The sequence below is a fragment of the Egretta garzetta genome, unplaced genomic scaffold (assembly GCF_000687185.1).
Source record: "Egretta garzetta isolate BGI_Z169 unplaced genomic scaffold, ASM68718v1 scaffold369, whole genome shotgun sequence".
NCBI lineage: Eukaryota > Metazoa > Chordata > Aves > Pelecaniformes > Ardeidae > Egretta > Egretta garzetta.
Window position 1 is genome coordinate 1426813 of NW_009260837.1, and position 2618 is coordinate 1429430.

The following is a 2618-nucleotide window of genomic DNA, read 5'->3' on the forward strand; positions in this document are numbered from 1 at the left end:
AAGAGCGGTCTGCCAAGGAGGTTGGAAGACACAGTCCGTGGCTATACAGAACTCAAAAGTGAGGCCAGGAGCTGCAGAGATGCAGACTTGGGAAGGTGCATGACAAACTCAGAACAGAGGAAAATTATTTCAGTGGGACCAGTTTGGGTAAGACAGGATTGGCAGACTCAAGGTGAGGCGAAGAAGAGGATGAAGAAGCAGGTTGCGCTAAACTGGATCCCATGGTAACACGCCACAAGAGATTATTCTGGTTGTGCATTTCTTTATATCTCCTTTACAATTCTATGCCAACATGTCATATAGGCAAATCTTAACCTCGTTGGGGCTGAGAGCTTATTTTCCTAATTATCTCTGTTGGCTCTGCATCACTATAATTGAAGGGTTCTGCTCTTTTCACAGCATGAGCTCAACACCACGTACAAATTGTTAAAGAGGAACCGATGTGCAAGCACATGTCGGGGGGACCTGACAGCTCGCGGTGCAGCTCAGCCGCTGGCACAAAGCCAGCGCTCAGCTGAGCTCTGAGCAGGCAAGCCGTTCCTCTGATTACGTGACTTCTTGACATAAATATATCTAGCAGAAAAACATTAATTAAATGTCCTGGCTTCGACAGGACATTTCTTATCCTGATCTCAAAGCATGCTCCAGAGGGGGTGGTACCTTGCCACGGTTAGACTGAGAAATTCATCAACGTCTGCGCATCCAGTGATCCGGACCACTGCGAACTTTTCAGGAATGCTAGTTGGGAAGAGGAGGGAATCAAAACACTCTTGCCCATAGCATCTCCCAACAAACATGCTTCATGTTTTCACAACCTCTCATTTGAGAAACCACGTTAACACCTGAATGCTGCCTCATTGCGTTGTGCAAAGCATTTCTAAGATTTATTTTCATGCATTATTCAGATTCATATCACTAATCTGCAATCATCCTGGTCAATAAGTTCTTTGATTTTGATGTTAACTTTCCAGTATCCCACTAATTGAATCTCAAGAGAATTACAGTTAGTGCTCACTGTAGTGGAGCACTGAAGAACTGCAACTATTGCAATCTTTTCAAATCAAAAAATAAATATGCTTTTAAGTAGCTGAGATAAAGCACAGGATTAAAAGAACAGACTGATGAAATTATTATAGACAGCATCTCCATTTTCATTCTGACCAGTACTTTCAATCAAACACACCACCTTGCATGTGCCATATGCAACAAGCATTTATTTTAAAGAAAAGTTCCACTGGGTGGGTAAGTACCACACCAAATTAGAAGGTGCCTCTCTGTTTCCTATAAAATCTAAAATGAATAACCTAGGGAAAATAATTGCCTGACTGCTGAGAAATGAGACATAAAGCATGGTCATAAACGCGTGGTGTACTCTGTGTACATATTTAAATGTTCCCTAGTTACCCCTGATTACAGCTTGCCACATCAACAAAACATCTGGTCTGGTATTTTTCTTACATTGAAACCTCTTGGCCAAGCAGGAATTTTTATCTCAAAAGCAGCTGAAACCTTTGTTTACCATCTCGTAGGACGTGCTGTTAGACTCTCGTGCTGCAGACCTTTTATAGTGACGTACTCGATGGGACCGAACCCTGTATGTTCACCAGCTTTCACCTTCACTATTAATAACAGCACAGCTCCTATCTGAAACGTCTTCTATAATCGTGTAATTACACACTTCATTTATCCAATTGTTAAGCCAAGAGTCTGATTAAATATTAACAACTCCTTGGTTCTCCTAGTGTCATTAGTTGGAAAGCAACCCTGTAATCTCAGGTAACGCATGATGGTAATTATCCTTCACAGTCACACTTAGCTGAAAATCCAGCACGAGCGGAGCAGCTAAGGTTGCCCAGCAGAACACACATTGCCTCTCTGTTCTTCCTTACCTTGGCGCTGCCCGAGCCCCGTACCGCATGGCTACGCTTCCCACCACAGGCAAGCAAACAGGAGCACTGCAGAGGAGGGCACTGGCTGGTTTTGCTCCTCTGATCCAGTGCTGCATGACGAGAAATTGCAGCCTGGCTTCCAAAGTTGTGATGTGCTTTTTTTACTTCAAGTCAAAGAAAAGCCAGCTTAGTTTTGCCCAAACATCCCTTCCCATAGAAAGCAAGGGGGAGGGCAGCGCAGCTCAGCTTGCGGCTGGCAACGTGAGTCGGGAATGATGCTCTTGCGCCTGGCCTTGCACCAGAGGGGAGCGTACGCTGTGAACTTCACAAATTGTTAGGCAACCTTAGCTGAAATACATAAACCAGGAGCAAGCTGTATTTTCTGTTGCACTCTGCATGGGAGTATCACCAGGCTCCTTAAAATAAAATGTTGCAGAAGAGAGCATCAAAATGCTATAAACAACCCAAAGCGATGGCAAACAGATGCTTTGTTCAGCCCCCCCCAAGGAGCGCCATGCTCTGCTGCCCTCGCCGGAGACTTCGGGACCCCAGGGACCCCGAGCCGTGCAGGGGGGACGAGCAGGCACCCCCTGCCTCAGGGAGTGGGACCACAGCAGGGGAGATGTGGGAATTGGAGACCCTGAGCCGCGGGCATGGGGGGGGATGCATGGGGGGGGGGATTGCGGAAACCGATCCAGCAGATCCCCCTTTCCCAGCTCGTGCGGGGGG